This window comes from Palaemon carinicauda, chromosome 2 (assembly GCF_036898095.1).
Source record: "Palaemon carinicauda isolate YSFRI2023 chromosome 2, ASM3689809v2, whole genome shotgun sequence".
NCBI classification, from domain to species: Eukaryota; Metazoa; Arthropoda; class Malacostraca; order Decapoda; family Palaemonidae; genus Palaemon; species Palaemon carinicauda.
In genome coordinates this window covers 49788282-49809302 of record NC_090726.1, presented here as the reverse complement: position 1 = coordinate 49809302, position 21021 = coordinate 49788282, and the positions used below count along the sequence as shown (strand labels likewise).

General features: G+C 39.9%; 1 long non-coding RNA gene across 1 annotated transcript in view; it reads right to left on the bottom strand.

The window, feature by feature from the left end:
• Window positions 1-17911, bottom strand: part of LOC137624877 (uncharacterized) — a 57369-nt gene extending 39458 nt beyond the window's left edge. The window contains exon 1 of the long non-coding RNA XR_011040776.1: window positions 17801-17911. This is a non-coding gene — a long non-coding RNA (uncharacterized lncRNA). The remainder of the gene's footprint in view (window positions 1-17800) is intronic.
• Window positions 17912-21021: the final 3110 nt, after the last annotated feature.

The following is a 21021-nucleotide window of genomic DNA, read 5'->3' as shown; positions in this document are numbered from 1 at the left end:
CAGTATGCTATAAGCCCAGGGGCTCCAACAGGGAAAATAGCTCAGTGCGGAAAGGAAAAAAGGAAAATAAAATATTCTAAGAAGAGTAACAACAATAAATATCTCCTATATAAACTATAAAAACTTTAACAAAACAAGAGGAAGTGAAATAAGATAGGAGAGTGTGCTCGAGTGTACCTTCAAGCAAGAGAACTCTAACCCAAGACAGTGAAAGGCCATGGTACAGAGGCTATGGCACTACCCAAGACTAGAGAACAGTGGTTTGATTTTGGAGTGTCCTTCTCCTAGAAGAGCTGCTTACCATAGCTAAAGAGTCTCTTCTACCCTTACCAAGGGAAAGTGGCACTGAACAATTACAGTGCAGTAACCCCTTGGGTGATGAAGAATTGTTTGGTAATCTGTGTTGTCAGGTGTATGAGGATAGAGGAGAATATATAAAGAATATGCCAGACTATTCAGTGTGTATGTAGGCAAAGGGAAAATGAACCGTAACCAGAGAGGAGAATCCACTGTAGTACTGTCTGGCCAGTCAAAAGACCTCATAACTTTCTAGCGGTAGTATCTCAACGGGTGGCTGGTGCCCTGGCCAACCTACTACCTACTACCTACCTAAGTAGCAGTACATGCTATAATTACAAGTATAATTAGCTGAAGAATAAGATACAGAAAACGACGAATGGTCCGAAACTGACCTTAAATCATAGAAATGTGTCCTATTAGGACACTTGCTTCATAACTCCTAGAGTTGTCATATAAATTGAGATTTCATAAAAAGGATAAGCATTCAAAGAACATTTTGGAAGACCAGAGACTATCTTAATATTGAAGATGAAACAATTTCCTCTTATCTTCCGCAAGAAATATATAAGTAAAATAAACTCTGCAGTACATGTAGTATAATAAAAAAAAAAAACCAATCAAGACATTTAATGAATTATAAACACAAATCATATAGAGGAAGATCTAAATATCCCAACACCTATAAAAGTCAGATATCACTCAACTTGAAAGAGTGGCCAAAGTTCAAACTATTTCTCTTAGTCTCAGCAATGAATTCCATCCAATAGACTTGTTCACGAGATACTGTTAAAACTGGCAATTGATTAGTCTTATAAACCTTCAACTTACAGTTGTAAAAGAAATGAAAGGGCCAAATGAGACTAGGTAGAAATGGATTTTCAGTAACTTTATACGTGACTTGATCTACCGTAACTTGTAAAATATCAACTCCAGTGTCCAATTCTAGTCTCAGTTTAAACTGTAACTCAACATTTCCGTATTATTAACAGCATTTGAGAAGATGAACAGCCAGCAAGAGAACGCAGGGAAATATATAGTACATGTACAAGTATTTAGACTTGCCACTAAAGGTAGTTAGGTACAGCACATTAACTTTTTCATCAGTCTCTGGTAACTAAATGGTTAATCATTTTCATGAACTCCACTAAGATGGAAGAGGACCCAGAGCCCTAGGTAGGTGTGGTTATGTTATGACATAGCCCTCTTATTTCTTAGTTCTACTTTTCCCGCCACCCAATAGTCCTGAGTTCCCACGTCATACATGAGCTATTCCCGTTATTTTACCAAATGTTTTTGGTGTAATTTATACATAAATACTTGACATTAATGCAAAGTAAAACACACTTCGTTTAGGTTTTCTCACCCAAAAATACAGTTTCCCCTGGAAATCAACAATTACATTTTATTCAAGGTGGGTTGTGTAAACAAAAATTTGTGTTGGTACAAACAATAATAGTCAGATAGGTATAAACCACAAGGTAACCCACTGGAAACATATCGATCATTGCTACGGAAATTAAAATTGATTATGGCAATCATGATGGAATTTAAGAGGGGTTAAAATTGGCTGCTGTAAAACAGCACCCTTGAACTTATGCATACATACTTGAATGCTTTTTTATGGTTTACTTTACTTTGATGGCTGCTTTTCCAGTCCCATACAGCAGGAGACCCCACACTCTACAGGATCTCCACTGTCGTTTTACCCTATTCGTTCAGAGTATTTAACGTTTCATGTCTCGTATTCTTCATTCACTGTTAGTAGGTAGTAGGCTGGCCAAGGCACCAGCCACCCACTGAGATACTACCACTAGAGTTATGGGGTCCTTTGACTGGTCAGATAGTACTAAACTGGATCCTTGTCTCTGCTTACGGTTCATTTTCTCTTCGCCTACACATATACCGAATATTCTGGCCTATTCTTTGCAGATTCTCCTCTGTCCTCATACACCTGACAACACTGAGATTACCAAACAATTCTTCTTTATCCAAGGGGTTAACTACTGCACTGTAATTGTTCAGTGGCCACCTTCCTCTTGGTAAGGGTAGAAGAGACTCTTTAGCTATGGTAAGCAGCTCTTCTAGGAGAAGGACACTTGGGTAGTGCCATAACCTCTGTACCATGGTCTTCCACTGTCTTGGGTTGGAGTTCTCTTGCTTGAGGGTACACTCAGGCCCACTGTTCTATCTAGTTTCTATTCCTCTAGTTTTGTTAAAGTTTTTATAGTTTATAAGGGAAATATTTATTTTGATGTTACTCTTTCTTAAAATATTTTATTTTTCCTTTCCGCACTGGACTATTTTCTCAGTTGGTGCCCCTAGGCTTATAGCATCCTGCTTTTCCAACTAGGGTTGTAGCTTAGCAATTAATAATAATAATAATAAATCGTCACTGTTAAAAGATTCATGAAATAAGAGTCTTCAGTTTCCTCTTGAAAGCCCTAATGTCTTCAATCATTCGAATGTTTCGTGGGAGTTTATTATATAGTCTCGGGGCCGCATACTTAAAGGCTCTAGAGCCTAAAGTAGACATATATCTAGGTTCCAACAGTTTGAAGCCATCTGTAACTATTCTCGTGTCGACACGATTTGTTGGCTGCGCAATATGTAGCAATTCTCTCAAGTATTTTGGACGCCCAGTTCTGATGACTTGGTGGGTTATTGTACATATTTTAAATTCAATCCTCGCTTTAATCGGCAGCCAATGTAAATCAATTAGTATGGGGGTGATCCTTTCTCTAGGTGGGACCCCTTTTATCAGTCTTGCTCCTCTGTTTATTGTTTTGTTATTTCTTAGGTTGCACTTTAGGTAAATTGTAATAGATAGAGCTGCAATAGTCAATCCTGGTAATAACACAGTTTATCACAAGTTTCTTTACAGAATTTTCGTCTAGGTACTTTTTTATAAACGCAATATTTCTTAGATGATAACCAGCAGTTTTCATTTCATTATTTATTTGGCCATTTAGAGATAGGTTGCAGTCAAGAAATACACCTAGATCTCGAACTTTACTAGATAACAGCACCGAGTCATTATTTATGTTCATTTGAATATTGCCTAAGTTTCTCACGCTGTTTCTCTTACCCACCACCATGAATTCAGTTTTGTTCTCATTTAATTTTAGTTGTTTAAATGTCATCCATTCTCTAACACTATCAAGGATTCGGTTTAGAGTTTCAGTGATGTCTATATCATTTATGGAGAAGTAAAATTGTGTGTCATCTGCAAATAGTTTAAACTTCACGCCATGCCTTTGTAGTATTTTCGATAGACCAATAGTATAGATGCAGAATAAGATTGGGCCAAGTACACTCCCCTGGGGTACCCCTCTGTTCAAGGGTTCATATGATGAATAAGAGTTTCCAATTTTTACACAGTAATTTCTTCCAACTAAGAGTCTTTTAGGTATTCGAAGGCTTGATCTTCAACGCCAATGGACCGTAGATCATTTAGTAGTACTGTAGTTCATGTACCACTGTATCAAAAGCAGCACTGAGATCGAGCAGAATTAAGATACCACTTTTTTTTTCATCCATCATTTCTAGCTAATGATAAATGTCATACAAAAGCCAGAAAAGCTCCCATAATCAACCAAAAACAACTCAATAATCCACCATCAGTCTCCCAAAATTCAACAATGGCAGTAGTATTCACTATCTAGTCAATCCATAAATGGGCTTAATGAAATGTTGTTCACATTTTAGCCAATCTAGACATGAGTGGTTACTTATTAGTACGCAGACAAACACAACAAAACAGCCAGAAATCGCTTATTTCTTTAACCCTTTTACCCCCAATGAACGTACAGGTACGTCCTTGCAAAAAACTGCTATTTACATTTTTTTGCATATTTTGATAACTTTATGAGAAACTTCAGACATTTTCAAAAAGAATGAGACCAACCTGACCTCTCTATGATGGAAATTAATGCTGTTAGAGCAATTTAAAAAATGATATTTTAATTATAAAATAAATTTTTGAATATACTTACCCGGTGAATATATAGCTGCAACTCTGTTGCTCGACAGACAAACTCTACGGAAAAAACTCGCCAGCGATCGCTACACAGGTTGCGGGTGTGCCCAACAGCGCCATCTGTCGACCAGATACCCAGCTCTTATGTAAACAAAGACTCAATTTTCTCCTCGTCCCACTGCGTCTCTATTGGGGAGGAAGGGAGGGTCATTTAATTTATATATTCACCGGGTAAGTATATTCAAAAATTTATTTTATAATTAAAATATCATTTTTAAATATTTAACTTAGCCGGTGAATATATAGCTGATTCACACCCAGGATGGTGGGTAGAGACCAGTAATATATGTTTACATTTTATGAGCTAAGAGTTTTTTATTTCATTTTAGAAGTTATCAAAATAACAAAAACAAAATAAATAGGTACCTGGTAAGGAAGTCGACTTGAACAATTACTCTGCCTTTTAAGTACGTCTTCCTTACGGAGCCTCGCGATCCTCTTAGGATGCTGATCGACCCCTAGGAGCTGAAGTATCAAGGGTTGCAACCCATACAACAGGACCTCATCAAACCCCTAATCTAGGCGCTCTCAAGAAATGACTTTGACCACCCGCCAAATCAACCAGGATGCGAAAGGCTTCTTAGCCTTCCGGACAACCCATAAAAAACAACATTTCAAGAGACAGATTAAAAGGATAAGGAATTAGGGAATTGTAGTGGTTGAGCCCTCACCCACTACTGCACTCGCTGCTATGAATGGTCCCAGTGTGTAGCAGTTCTCGTAAAGAGACTGGACATCTTTCAAGTAAAATGACGCGAACACTGACTTGCTTCTCCAATAGGTTGCGTCCATTATACTTTGCAGAGATATATTTTGCTTAAAGGCCACGGAAGTTGTTACAGCTCTAACTTCGTGCGTCTTCACCTTAAGCAAAGTTCGGTCTTCCTCACTCAGATGTGAATGAGCTTCTCGTATTAACAATCTGATAAAGTCTGACCAAGCATTCTTTGACATAGGCAAGGATGGTTTCTTAACTGAACACCATAAAGCTTCAGATTGGCCTCGTAAAGGTTTAGTACGCTTTAAATAGAACTTAAGAGCTCTAACAGGGCATAAGACTCTTTCTAGTTCATTGCCTACGATCTCCGATAAGCTGGGAATATCGAAAGATTTAGGCCAAGGCCGAGAAGGCAGCTCATTTTTGGCTAGAAAACCAAGTTGCAGCGAACAAGTGGCTTTTTCCAACGAAAATCCGATGTTCTTGCTGAAGGCATGAATCTCACTGACTCTTTTAGCCGAGGCTAAGCATACCAGGAAAAGAGTCTTAAGAGTGAGATCTTTCAGGGAGGCTGATTGTAACGGCTCCAACCTGTCTGACATGAGGAATCTTAGTACCACGTCTAAATTCCATCCAGGGGTAGCCAAACGACGCTCCTTGGTGGTCTCAAAAGACTTAAGGAGGTCTTGCAGATCTTTATGTTTGGAAAGATCTAAGCCTCTATGCCGGAAGACTGATGCCAACATGCTTCCGTAGCCCTTGATAGTGGGAGCTGAAAGGGATCGTCCTTTTCTCAGGTAAAAGAGAAAATCAGCTATTTGAGCTACAGAGGTACTGGTCGAGGATACAGAAACTGACTTGCACCAGTCTCGGAAGACTTCCCACTTCGATTGGTAGACTCTAATGGAAGACGCTCTCCTTGCTCTAGCAATCGCACTGGCTGCCTCCTTCGAAAAGCCTCTAGCTCTCGAGAGTCTTTCGATAGTCTGAAGGCAGTCAGACGAAGAGCGTGGAGGCTTTGGAGTACCTTCTTTACGTGTGGCTGACGTAGAAGGTCTACCCTTAGAGGAAGACTTCTGGGAACGTCTACTAACCATCGAAGTATCTCGGTGAACCATTCTCTCGCGGGCCAGAGGGAAGCAACTAACGTCAACCTTGTCCCTTCGTGAGAGGCGAACTTCTGCAGTACCTTGTTGACAATCTTGAACGGTGGGAATGCGTAGAGATCCAGATGTGACCAATCTAGGAGGAAAGCATCTATATGTATTGCTGCTGGGTCCGGGACTGGAGAGCAATAGATTGGAAGCCTCTTGGTCAGCGAGGTTGCAAAGAGATCTATGGATGGTTTACCCCAAGTGGCCCAAAGTCTCTTGCACACATCCTTGTGGAGGGTCCATTCGGTTGGAATTACTTGCCCTTTCCGACTGAGACAATCTGCTATGACGTTCAAGTCGCCTTGGATGAACCTCGTTACTAGGGAGATGTCTTGACCTTTTGACCAGATGAGCAGGTCCCTTGCGATCTCGTACAACGTCAGTGAGTGGGTACCTCCTTGTTTGGAGATGTACGCCAAGGCCGTGGTGTTGTCCGAGTTAACTTCCACCACTTTGCCTCGAAGGAGAGACTTGAAGCTTTTCAAGGCCAGATGTACTGCCAACAGCTCCTTGCAGTTGATATGCATGCTCCTCTGACTCGAGTTCCACAGTCCTGAGCATTCCCGACCGTCTAGTGTCGCGCCCCAGCCCACGTCCGATGCGTCCGAGAAGAGAACGTGGTTGGGAGTTTGAACAGCCAGGGGAAGACCCTCTCTTAGGTTGATATTGTCCTTCCACCAATAGTGGGGCAGATAAGTGAAACAATCGTTCATTTGATGATACAAGCATGAAATTTGGTATAATTATTTATTTTGCATTAGATTTTGAAAAAAAAGTGCTAGCCACTTGAAATTCCAATATGGCGGCCATTTTCCAAGATGGCCGCCATATGGTCCTTTTTAAGGCAGAATATTTCAGTACTTTGTGCCATTAAAGTTCTTACTCAGATACTTGATGAGTTCTCTTTGTCTGGGTTTGATGTGGGAACACCACTAATCATTCTGAGGGTCCAATATGGCAGCCATTTTACAAGATGGCCGCCATATGACGTCATTTGCTACATATGCCAATGTCTAAGTGTCCATATTTCAAACAATACTCAACCTACTCTGGCCAAAAGTCCATTCATTGTTCATCAGTTTTTTTTCCTAGGAATTCTGGCAAGGGCAACTACAGAGTAGAGTACAGAATAGTCCATTCTTTACACACTTGCACCTTCCACCACACTCTGTCTTGCAGTTCACATTGGAAACGACTTGGATCTGGCAGTGATACATCCTCAACATTGCTTGGCTCTGGATTGTTCTTTGGGAAGAAGGCAGGTGGGATGTTGGTGTAGGACTCAGGAAGCTCTGGAACCTTTTTCACCCGATTCTCTGATATATTGAGTGAACTTCGAACTTCACCTCCTCTATCTGCACTTGGGTGCTGGAACATTGAAATACTTGTACCATGGAATGATGTACATGCCGTAGTGGAGCTTGGATTATGGTCTATGTTGTCAACAGCAGATGTAGTAAACAGTCCTTTTCTCAAAACTGGTGGACACACAACATCTTCTTCCACGTATTGATTTACAACAGTTTCCCCTAATTGACCTGATATTTCCAACACTCTATCATAGGATATGCTGATTCCATTCTCGTGAAGCTTGTCAATCAGCTCCCTTTTCCTTGTCTTAGCAAACACTCTCCTCCCGATATAAACAGAAAATGGTGTTTCTTGGTCTTTTGAATGTCTATGTGCTTTTGATCCCTCCTTATACTTCGAGTAGCAGTTGTATTGCAGGAGTTGTGCAATAGCTAAATCTGATTTTACCACTCCATGTGTCCGATGTGATCTGATGTCTACACCATGTTCAATGCTACACACAAACTGTAGTAGAGATTTAGGAACAGCTTCTTCCATAGACTGGTCAGTGAACTCTGTGCTGAATTTAGTCTTGTGGTCAAGCATTTCTTGACGGATGATATTCGTTGCTTTAGCAAGGTGAATAGCTTCACTATATTTGCTAGCATCTGAGAGAACTGTGCTTACGTCTTCTTTGAATGCTAAAAGGAAATCACGCCCTTTCTTGTGAGCTTCAAGATCAGGAATTCTTCTGAGTAGTTGTTCCTTTAACCTGGTCGAGTTGATGTCTGGTGAGTCCACTCCTAGTTGCTCTAATCGGTTCTTGTATAGTGCAGCTAGATCAGCCAGCCTAAATACAACTGGTGTTGCTTCTGTATTGGTCACTTTGCTATCCATGATGTAGATGACAAGTTCTGAGAATGCTACAGGATATGATTCGTTTCCTCGTCTGTTGCCTTCCTCCTTTTACTTCATTGCATTGAGATATGCTCTCTCCATATTGTATAACTCCACCAAGCATCGTGGGTGATACATCATCTCTTGAGCAACGACGTCACCGGCACTTAACTTTGCAAGGAACTTTCCATGGTTTAGTGTCTTGGCACATTGGTTCAGTCTTTCATTTAGCTGCATCGTCATCGCTCGTCTTAAATTTGATATTTGGTCTTCTTCTTCACATAGGAAACATTGTACTTTAGGAGGGTCTGAGGTCCTCTGTCTCTTGCCACAGTACTCACCTGCACCACCTGATGTGCTTGGGGTAATCTTCCTCCTCTTCTGTGCTCTTTCTAGTTTAGTGTTATTGAATAACAGTCTACAGCTATTGTGATACATTGCTTTATTTTGTATCAGCGTGGCTTCTATGCCATCACCTTCGTCCAGTCTTGCTGGACTAAACACTATTGGCATATCGTTTATGGCATGAAACTGTGGTACATTTTGTGCAATGTTACTGTATCCAGCACCGTCTTGTTTCCTTTGGAATGTACTAAGTGGTGAAATAAGCATTTCATTGCTTTTGTCTTCCTGACAAAGGCAACATTTACTCCAGTCAGTCTTCCGCCTGGATCCTGCATCCATCATATAAACTTCAAATTTGCTATAGGCCGAGGGTTAATCCTTTTACCACCTTTTCACCACTTTGCTGTATGGGATACAGTTAGGTTCGTGCTATTGCCCTACACCTAACCCGATCGTTCATCCAATATCATTAGTCCCGTCCAATCTGTATACCATTCAGATAACACTGAATGCCCCTGCTATCCTTGGTTCGGCTCTCCCGCGCTGGCACAACCTGTCAATTCAGGTGCGGCTATCTAATGTCTCTGGGGCTTTATTAGATAGCATTTTGGATACTAAACCCGAGGTTTAGCTGACATTGAACCCCATGCTGAGTTGCACAGCAGTGTCTGTCACCAGTGTGCCCTGGTAGTGTGTGACATACACTCTTTTACTTGGCTTGAACCAATTAATTTTCTAGGCTAGGTTTATTTTCGGAGTTATCCTTCTCTTTGATGAATTGCCTTTGCTCGGCTTTTGAGCTTCATCTACCCAGAGCTAAATAGTTTTTAGGCGCCATCACCCGCCTTACGCACCACCACTATCTGCGATATCACCCCTGCCACGAGAAGGCTAGGGTGGGACTTGACTGCTAGAGGTTTTGTGGTTCGTAAGCCGTTGGGGTATTTTTTAGATAAAAAGAGCTCATCCTTTTTACCACCCCGGCATTAGCAGTCCTTTTAAGGGGCAACAATGAATTATATATCTACTATTTATTATTATTATACTTTATTAATTTATCATTTTTACTAACATTTATTAATCTTCTACTCTATTTATCAACTGAGGACTTATAGGCAGAGCAATGGTATTTATGACTGTTTATTAATGCTTCTTGATGCTCTAAGGGTATAAATAGTATTTATTTGTGCAGGAATTCTACCTTATTCACCAGAGATGCACCAAAGAAGGCAAATATATCAATAATTTTGAGCACTTTTTATGGTTTAACATTGTTTTTCCATTAACTGGCGGCCATCTTGGTCATAATGGCCGCCATCTTGGAATTCTTGATGGCTAGCACTTTTTTCTTGAAACATGACCTACATAGCACATTCACGCCAAATTTCATGCTTGTATCACCAAATGAATGATTCTAGTCAAAATCACACTTTGGCTGCTCCACTACAAGTCAGACAAGACTTAATCTTTCCGGAAACCGGGATCGAGACCGCTTCTAGCGTCTTGTCCTTTTTCCAGTGAAAAGCTAGATGGTATTGAAGAGGACGGAGGTGTAGTCTTCCTAGTGACACAAATTGTTCCACGGATGACAGCGTCCCTACCAGACTCATCCACAACCTGACTGAGCAGCGTTCCTTCTTCAGCATCTTCTGGATGGATAGCAGGGCTTGATCTATTCTGGGGGCTGATCGTCTTGTTGTTCAGCAACGTCCTCATCAGAGGGTTCCTCATCCGAAAACTGATGAGGAAACGGCAACGGAGTGGGCAACGTCTGGCTCGCTGAGTCCGGTCGCACTGGTGCATGCGTGACGGAGCCGGACGCAACATCATGGAACTGCTGCACAGTCTGTGAACTGTCAACAACCATGGGTGCGCGAGGAAGCACAGCGTCCACCCGAGACTGTCTAGACCGTCTGGGTTGTGCAGTCAACACCATACCGGGTTGCTGAGGTTGACGCACTGCGTCAAAACAAGTCACCTCTGCTGGTTGTTGAATGTCCTGAACGTCAACAACCACCTCCGAGCGTCGCTTAACGTCAACGTGCGGCTGGCAACCCACACTGGGTCGCATCGGTGGAGGAACCACCTCAACTGGCATATGCGAGAAGGTTACCTCAGCGTCAACAGGGCGCACAACCGACCGTTTGGAAGGTTGTTGGCCAGAAGGTTCGGCAGCAACCTTCTCCGCATTAAAGTCCTCTATCAAGGAAGCAAGCTTGGACTGCATGTCTTGCAGCAAAGCCCATTTAGGGTCTACGGGAGCAGGTGCGGCAACAGACGGGGTTAGCGACTGAGGCGGTACCGCTTTCCATCCCTGAAAGCCTTGTTTATGCATGACATAATTTGTACAGCAAAACTTCAAAGGCTCGAAAACAGCTGTGAAGTTGACCTGTAAAAAACTTGGAGCGTCTCCTGGCCAGGTGCCAGGGAGAGTCTACGAGATTTGAGAAGTCTATCTGGGCAGAGGCATGAACTCCCAAGCCGAGAACTTCTCTCGTGTCATATCAGACTCTCGCTCTATAAGCCAGTTTAAAAGAAGGGAAAGCAAAGGCTGTATCCCCCAAATTCCTCCTGGTGATAAACCAGTCGCCTAGCCAACGTAAAGCTCTCTAGGAGAGCGAGAGAGCACTAGCTTAAAAACAACGGCTTCGAAGTAGCTAGGCCTAGTGTAAGCTCTGACGTTTAGGCGAACGAGGAGCAGCAGTTACAAAAAGATCCGGACAAAGATCCTTAAAAAAAATCATCATGATTTAATTAAAGTCCATAGAGGGCTAAGCAGCTTTAGGCTCCTCTCCATCTGACAGAGTCCTCAAGGGAATATCAGTAGGAGGGGGAACAGCAACTTCCTCATCTACAGGAACCTTGTCCGATAAAAGCTGAGTCTCAAGCAAGGGAGAGACCTACCGTGGTGGCAATGCTTTACAAGCAGAGTCCACACTCACTGGTGCATTAGTAGCGGACCAGAACGCAACGTCATGTAACTGCTTGACAGTCTGTGAACTGTCAACAACTGAACTGTCAACCACAACAGGTGCGTGAGGACGCACAGCGTCCACTCGAGACTGCTTTGACTGCCTAGACTGAGCAGTCAAAACAACTCTAGAATGCGGAGGTTGACGCATAGCGTCAAAACAAGTCAACTCCGATTGTTAGTGAACGTCTTGAACGTCAACAGGAGCATCAGCAAGTGGCCTAACGTCCAAATGCGGCTGAGAATCCACACGAGACCGCATCGAGTGTGGTTCTAAACAACCTGACTGACGTGACTTAGCTACGCCAACGTCAACAGGAAGCACAAAGGAACGTTAGGTTGGCTGAAAGCCAGGATATCGATGAGATAAACGGCTAGACTCAACGGACTAATCGGCAGAATAGTCTTCCATAAGGGAGGCAAGCATATTCTGCATGTCTTGCCATACAACCCATTAAGGATCAACGGAAATGGTTGTGGTAAGAGACGAGGGTAACGTCTGTGACCGCAACACTTTGCCAACAAAAAAGACTCTCGGAGTCTGTGTTACGCTTTTTGTTAGGCGGCGAGCAGTTATCCGATGACTGCATAGGGTCAGAGCTGTCCTAATGGCTGTAACCAGGACGCTGGACCTGTCCTGAAAGGACTGACTTTCGCTTAAGGGCTTCGAAACCTTGTGACAGGTTTCTTATGCGAAAAGTCTTCGGATGACGAGGAGAAAAAAACGTCTCTCGTCTTATGGTAGGGGAGATCTTGGTAAGATACACCCGATACCATAGAGGGAAACGTCTGTTCGTTGATCAAGGCCTCTCGAACCCATAAGTCGTTCGACATTACTTCTCCCCTGGGCTTGGGAGCTTGCAAGAGGTCCCGGACTAGGTGAACGACAGGCACGAACAGACGAACCCTCGGACGCAAAACTGTAACACTTTGCGCATATCACTTTATCACTTCGATTTTCTGTTTTGCACTTATATCACTGAAATCGAAACTTTTACTGATTTCTACCTGAAACACGCAATTCTACCCTTCATTAAAAGGTAGTAATTGCGAAATCAGTCGTATAATGCAAGCTCATTAATACCAGCAAAAAACAGAAAACATATTTTAAGATAAAAAATTCAGTGGCTGGGAAAGAGACTAAACACCAGTTCATATAAACTACGTTTTCAATCTCTCACCGCACATAACCTGGGGACGAGAATAAAAAACTAAAAACGTTTTATCCTTCCTCCCCGTACAGAGACTAGGGACGAGAGTAACTCGAGAACAACGTTACCCGCTTGAACGGAACGTTTTCTCTCCTCTCTCTCCCTCCGTCTCTATCTCTCTCTCTCTTTCTCTCTTGATTTCGCACCTAAGAGAAGAGCCCAATTATATTTCGTCAAAAAAACATGTTATTTGACTAAAGGAAAAAACTGAAAGGTTTTTCAAATAAAAAGTTCCTTTAAAATAGAATTTAAAACATTTAAGCTAAGAAAGAATGAACAAAACGTCAGAATCGATTTACTCTTACTGCAAAGTGAAACCGTGATACACTCTCTCTCTATCGTAACGATAGAGCGCATGTTGAACGTCCTGAACGTCAACAACTGCGTAGCATAAATAAACTAAACGTTAGTTCATCTTTGAAAACAGTGCGAAGACTATCAAAGAAATTCTTTCATAAAATATTACATTTAAAAAGTTTTAAATCCTTAGCTCTTTAAAAGCTATTTACGATATAAAGGGCTCAACGTTGATTAACTTCGGTTTCCAAGTTAGGACCGCCTACTCTCAGGAAAGGTCGCATATAAACAAAACATTAAAATTTATTTTTATATGTTTATAATAAATGGAAAGTTAATCGAAGAGGCCTAATAAAGGCGGAGAGAAATAAAATATATAGAGGAAAATCTATAAATAATTTATAACGTGATAAGATAATTACTAAAAGCCTAAACACACTTCCGTCTAAGGGAAGGGTCGGCCATTTAAAAGTGAAAGAAAGTCCATACTCTCTTTGTCACCATAATTAAATCTATCCAAAACGAGTTCAAGATTTAAGATGAAGCTAAAACACCTGCATTGCGAAAGCTCAAAACCAGAATATAGTACTTCACCAATATGATGTGAAAAACTCCAGTTTAGCAACAGCGAATAAAGTACGTCTTGTCGACACGTCGACAGAGAGAAAATTGAGTCTTTGTTTACATAAGAGCTGGGTATCTGGTCGACAGATGGTGCTGTTGGGCACACCCGCAACCTGTGTAGCGATCGCTGGCGAGTTTTTTCCGTAGAGTTTGTCTGTCGAGCAACAGAGTTGCAGCTATATATTCACCGGCTAAGTTAAATATTTAAAAATATAAGTTGCAAAATGTGTTTGAAAAAAAAAAAAAAAAAAAAAAAAATGCCTGGGGGTTAAGGGTTGGAAAGTTCCAAATAGCTTGGGGGTTAAAGGGTTAAGAGAATTATTGTTAGGCTATAAATTAAAGTGTCATAACTATGGTAACAAAATGGAAGTGTCATTTACTTCTCATAGCAAATTCCTGTTAGGCTATAAATTAAAGTATCCTAATTACTGTACCAAAAAGGAAATGTCCATAGAGGGTTTGACAGCAGCGCTTGAGTAAAAAGTAAACACCGAATTCCCAGATATAAAACAATGTCTGCGATTTCGTTTGTATTCTTATCGCTTTACATATTCTCGCTTCTTGCTTCCCCCTTTCAGTTCTAAACAAAACAAGCTAAAACAACAAGCACTTGACCATTATTTCATAACGAATTTCACGTTGGCGTGCAATTAAAGTAGGTTTTTTCTTTTAATCAGGTCATTACCATCCTTTATACAATAGGATTAATAGGGAACTTACAAATGTACAGTATAATATTCATAAAAATTGTTACACTGCAGCATATATCATTCAATAAAAACGTCAATCGTAATGTAACTTTTCATATACTGTATTTCCAACAGACAAGCTAAGTTAAGGCTATGTTTGAATTGAGCAAGCAATATTGCAATATAACCTAAAGAAAATGTGGAGGATATATTAGATCATAGATCAAATTGATACCCGAGCCCAAGCCTGAAGGTGGGGAGAAGGAGATTACTGTAGTTGAAAATCTCATCTAACTGAGGTAGGACTATAGTAAATCTTTTTTAGCGAAGCAGATTTGCACCGACCGGTGGCGGTGCCCTTTTAGCTCGGAAAAGTTTACTGAGCGCTGATTGGTTGGACAAGATAATTCTAACCAATCAGCGATCAGGAAACTTTTCCGAGCTAAAAGGGTATCGCCGAGAGTCGGTGCAAATCTGCCTCGCTAAAAGAAATGGACTACAGGCTCCGAAATGCTGAGCTCACTCTCTTTTAGTATGACTTTTGGGGTATTATGTTAATTTGCAGACAGCGCCTATTTCCACCCTATTAAAATATTGCAATCAATGCAGGGCTGCCGATTGGGACTATGGTCTACCCTAAAGCCAAAGCAGTCCTTAAAAAAAAAAAAAAAAAGCAACTGTGCTTACCCCATACAAATGAGAATAACACATTAATAGAAGAAGATTCAATGAAAGTTACTTGGTATATGGTATGTAGAAAATCTCGGAATAGGGTTAATACAAGTTAATTTAATTTCTAGCAAAATGGAAAGTACTTGTAATATTGGCATTTTGTTTTGTATGACTAATTTGGAACAGGGTATAATAACATGTATATATTGACTAAAATGTGAACACCATTTCATTGTTTAAGTCCTTTGGGAGAATGATTGTGGGTTACTGGGCATGTGTTGCTTGCATTCGCTTTTAGAAGCTGTTCTGATTTTGTATGACATTGCTGGGCTTTTTTAACCACATAAGAGCTCCCGAATACTGTTTTTAAAGGTCGCTCATGAATGGCAGAAGCAGGGGACAATAACAATACTCTAGACTGACCATATACCGTATACATATGGTCAGCACCCTAGGCCCCTCTCCATCCAAGCTAGAACCAGGGAGACCCAGGCAATGGCTGCTAATGACTCAACATGTAGACCTGTAAGCTCCCCCAAGAATGACTATCTCCCATCCAACATAACGCCAGGCAAGGAAGTTTCCAATAAGCCACCAAAAACCTACAGTTCCCACATGTTATTTTACAAGAGCCATTTTTTTTTTCATACTCTGCTTCAGTTAGAAGTGTCTCCCACAGGGAAAGTTCAATGTTTCGAAATTTTGAGAAATTTCAACATTCTCCATTCAGTATATACTTATTATTACTCATCTGAAAGTAAAAAATGTTCATGAAGTAATGACCTACATTTTTGCCATGCGAAGTTCATCCGTGTACCAACTGCCAGAACAAAGGAACAATGAGATAGTTTTTTTTGCGAGAAAAGTGAACCAAGATGGAAAAAAAAGATTATTTGAGACATGATATGAATTATAGGCAATTATGACACTTAAATACTGACTAAAGCAGATTTTTCACTAACTTTTTATTAGCCCAAAAAATCAATGTAATTTTTGGATAAAACTAGAGATTTCCTATAAGAAAAACATTAACCCTTTTACCCCCAACGCTATTTGGAACTTTCCAACCCTTAACCCCCAGGCAATTTTTTTTTTTAAAGCACATTTTTGCAATATTTTTTTTTTCAAAATTGTGCTAACAGCCTTAATTTTCGTCATAGAGAGGTCAGGTTGTTCTCACTATTTTGGAAAATGCCTGAAGTTTCTCATAAAGTTATCAAATTATGCAAACAAATGTAAAAAACAGTTTTTTGCAAGGACGTACCGGTACGTCCATGGGGGTAAAGGGATGAGTTTTGTGAAACGTACCAGTATGTCCATTGGGGTAAAAGGGTTAATAGAAAATGTAGTTCTGGCTGGAACTATAGTAATACCAAGAAGGCATGTGAAGCACATTCATGTATTGATTACCAGAAAAGAGCAGTAGGCTAAAAAGACACGTAATGTTTACTCGCAAAAGAAGAGAGCCGCAGGTGAACAAAAGCCATATGAGGGACCTCTTTTAAATCCTAGGTAATTACGATACTTTAATTTCATGCCGCTTACATGAAACACGTATTTTTTCAAGTGGTTACCTTGTGTTTATTATACATTTCTAACACTATTATTGCTTTAAATGACTAGTTTTTGGAGTTTTCTCATTAAAATACCAGGTTCCCATAGGAAACCCCATTATATACTATCATATTTGGGGGTAGGAAAACTAATGCCACAATATTTATGGTCAGAAATGGATAAAACACAAGCTAATGAGTAAAAAAATGTTTAATATATTTGGCTAGAAATTAATGTACAGGTAAGTATGTGTTGAAATCTTTGAATTGTAGGCTTAAGAACCTGATCAAATATTCATAAACTTAATATTAATAACAAAATTTAATAAAACTCCCGATACTTACACTACTAAATTTACCGTAAAAGACGGACATTGCCTAGAAAGATGCCAATGGGCCATTAATGTCCATTCAGTGACAGGCATCAACACAGAGTAAGAGAGCCTTTGTATATCATCGGCCAGTTCTTTACACAACACCACCATCTAACCTTCACGTCCCCACCTAACCTACAAGCGTGTTTTTACCTATTTACCTAAAGGTGGCTAACACCTCCTGGGAACCATCTTACACTACCATATTCTTAGCCGGAGGTAACATACGTACAGGTGGCCGCTATCATACTAACACCTCCTAGGAACCATCTTACACTACCATATTCTTAGCCGGAGGTAACATACAGGTGGCCGCTATCATACATACACCCCGGAAGCAGGAACAGGGGCAGAGTTGAAAAATTAAAAAGATTTAATTACTACAGTATACTATGTGGTATAGAAAACGGGTTTCAAATTCCGTTTTCTGTCAGTTACTTTGTCAACAAATTTCTAACAATTGTTTACTAAAACAACACCTATTTAAGTACAATAGGGTCCCTTTTACTGTGGTGTAAGACTGGCATAGGCATAATGCCTTAATAATGTTGTCCCAACCGGAACTTTAATACCGTTCTATGCATGACCTGAGGCAGCGAACCTTTTGTGGACAGTGGTCGGCAAGTTACATGATTAAATACATATTTCCACCGTAATTTACAATCTTACCATTCCATTTCTTCAGTAAGTCCGTGAAAATTCCGTAAAATATGCTCCATTTCAGGATAATCAACGATGAATGTGACAGCGAGGGTGTTGACTGACAATGATGGCGACCAGAGTAACAATGTAACAACCAAACAAACGTAAACAAAACATTGATTACGTCATTCAGAAAAGAAGCTTTGCAATTGTCCATTACTTGATAGAGTGGCCGCAAACGTCTTTTGCGGATTGAGTACTTTGAATCAGGAACCATATTTAATAAATAAATGAATAATTATATATATATATATATATATATATATATATATATATATATATATATATATATATATATATATATATATAGAGAGAGAGAGAGAGAGAGAGAGAGAGAGAGAGAGAGAGAGAGAGAGAGAGAGAGAGAGAGAGAGAGAGAGAGAGAGAGAGAGAGAGAGGTGTATTTATGTATTTATGCATTTCTTCTTATTGTATCTTAACAGTTTGATGAGTTACTTACAAATGTTCACAAAAGCTAAGACAATATAGTAAATCATAATTTCAAAATACATATGAATGATTGTTTACAATATTTTCTTTGATCATGCTTTTTAAAATACACACACACACACACACACACACACACACACACACACACACACACACACACACACATATATATATATATATATATATATATATATATATATATATATATATATATATATATATATATATAATTTATTTATATTGTATAATTTATAAAGGAACGTCAACATTAGCTATTTCCCATAACAGGGTGTGGCTCCAGAAATAAAATGACCACTATTGACAATGCCACATTTATCCTTTAATAGCTAAGTGGTGGATGAAACACTTGTGCAGTGATGTTGTTTCATACACTTACTAAGAGGGCTCATCAGGCACAAGTGAAATTTCCCGGAATACTGAAGCTCTCATGCTATAATACATCCTTTAATTTAAAGGTTTAAAGGCTACTCATGAATGGCAGAGGCAAGGGACAGCGACATTGCCGTATTAAGCAGAACAATGCCCTAGAGACTGACTATGTATACAAATAATCAGCACCCAAGTAAGGACCAAGGAGGGCCAGGCAATGGCTGCTGATAACTCAACAAATAGACCTATGGGCTCCCCCAAACACCCCCCCCCCCCATCCTTATCTCATAAGGATGGTGAGGTTGCAGCGATCACAGGAACTAACTAGTTTGAGCGGGACTCAAACCCGTCTGGCATTCACCAGTCAGGGACGTTACCGTATCCGATTGAAACTCTTTTAACTTACCTTGTTGTACACTTTCTCTGTTTACCAAACCTCCTTATAATAGTGCGATCCATCCTTTCACTGGTTCTCCAAAGTACCTTTGCTTTTCTGATCCTATTAATCTTTTTATTTGCAATATATACTACATAAATGACTCATCAGTTATAACCTTTCCTTTTTTATATACTTTTATAAAGTAGAGTTGTTTTACCAATACCTCTGTCTCTTGGTCTTTCACTGTCTTGTATTAGAGTTCTCTTGTTTGAGGGTACACTTAGGCACACTGTGTTTCCTTATTTCCTTTCTTCACTGGGATATTTTCCTTATTGGAGCCTTGGGGCTTATGGCATCCTACTTATCCAACTAGTAATAATAATGATACTAATATAAACTATATAAATTTCTACCACAAAGCGTTGATTTTCTGATACAAATAACCTCACTCTTTTTCCACCAAGAGCCAGATTTCTTTATCAATTACTGTAACTGCAAATCAAGCATCTTGACAGTATCTGCCACACAAGTTTGAATAATATCTGACCCTCGCTGGAAAAGAAAAAGAAATTTGCAAGCCCAACGATTGAATTGAATTGATGAATTTGGTCCAGCGCTGGAGCCAAAAGTCCATTCAGTGTCGAAATACAACCGAGGGTAAACCTAACAGTCGCACTTTGGAGTATACGGTAATGGAGTAATGGAAATAGTATAGCAATACCTGAAAATGACAAATTCGTAGATAACTTGTATTTTTCCAGTCTCTGGGTAGGGTTGTCACCTCGCACCAAAAGTCTAATTGGCTACCTTCCAGCTTTGCCAAAAGAATATCCATAATAAATAACTACAGGTTTGTTAGTTTGGTGAGCAATTATGCAATAAAGTTTGTGGAAATATAAAAAATTACAAAATAACCTAAGATTCACTTAAAAACAGTCCTAGTATCATGAAAAAAATCCTAATAGTTTTCAATAATTATTGTAAAAATACAGAAAGATATTTCAAACCTCGAAGCATGCCAATTTCAAGCAGAGATGTCACTCAGCCAACGTCAACCACCATTACGATAAGGAGGATCATGATAATTTGGAAAAATTTATCTCTTGTTAATTAGTAGTTCTATAGATTCTTGGTAGCGATTTAAAAAAGTCTTGCATCTTCACACTGATTAAACTGTTACCAAAACTGTTCTTCAACTATTTGAGCCATAAATCACTGTCCTGGTAAATGAAAAAAAAAAAAAAAAACATCCATACAGTAAAATATATCATGACTCCAATGGAAAAGATTAAGAATGCCAAACAATTTTAAATGTACGTTGGTCTTTCTACTATACTCATTTTCATCAGTCAAGAGGATCTCTGTCAGGAAATAAATAAACAAAAAATACAGAAATATAGTTTAAAGATATAGAGCAGGGATTAAGGGAGAGTGTTCTACCCATAGAATCTGGAAGAACTAGACCAAACCGGGAAGAGGCAAATAACACAACTTTTGACACAGTTTTCATGACATGAGAGGGAATTAAAGACACTGGATTTCCCTTTCCACAGCATTACAAGAACAAAGACACTCATTAAATAACGTGTACAGTGTACATGTTTAATAGGAAATATTACTTTTCATACTTCAGGATTAGTATAATGAGCAAAATTATGACTCTTTAGTGATCTGAAGGGCCAATCAGATTTTTAGAATTTTTTTTTAGATTTTTAGAAGCCTCCTGGCTAGTACAGTGGTAACGTGTTTGCCTCGCATTCGCGTGGCAAGAGATCGATCCCCGCCCAGGGCCGTGAGTTTAAGCTGTTTACTGGGGAGGCTACTGCTGTGGTAAGGCACCACAGTGGGGGGTTGGGCTTGCCCGGCTGACGTTCTGGTGAGCATCTATTCTGATGGAAATGAAACTGAAACCAGACACCTTTAACCTTTACTGTAGACTGCTACATCTAATGTGGCACGTCCCATATCA